Below are 219 nucleotides of genomic sequence, written 5' to 3'. Positions count from 1 at the left end.
CCTTATCTTGTGCTACCGTTTCCTTTTCCCTCTCATCTTTAAGCTCTCATTCATCCCATTTATCAAATTGAAAATTTCTTATCTTCACGTATCCTTTATAAGCAAGCGGTGTTTACACGATATCGGTAATGTAAATCGCTTAAGCGGCCATAAATAAATTTTCCTCGTCAACAATACTGAAAAAGTGTTGGGAATACGTGGTCGACAACAAAAAAGGAG

This window comes from Penaeus monodon, chromosome 29, assembly GCF_015228065.2.
Source record: "Penaeus monodon isolate SGIC_2016 chromosome 29, NSTDA_Pmon_1, whole genome shotgun sequence".
Classification (NCBI taxonomy): Eukaryota; Metazoa; Arthropoda; class Malacostraca; order Decapoda; family Penaeidae; genus Penaeus; species Penaeus monodon.
The sequence above is the reverse complement of the archived record's forward strand: the minus strand, read 5'-3'. Positions refer to the sequence as shown.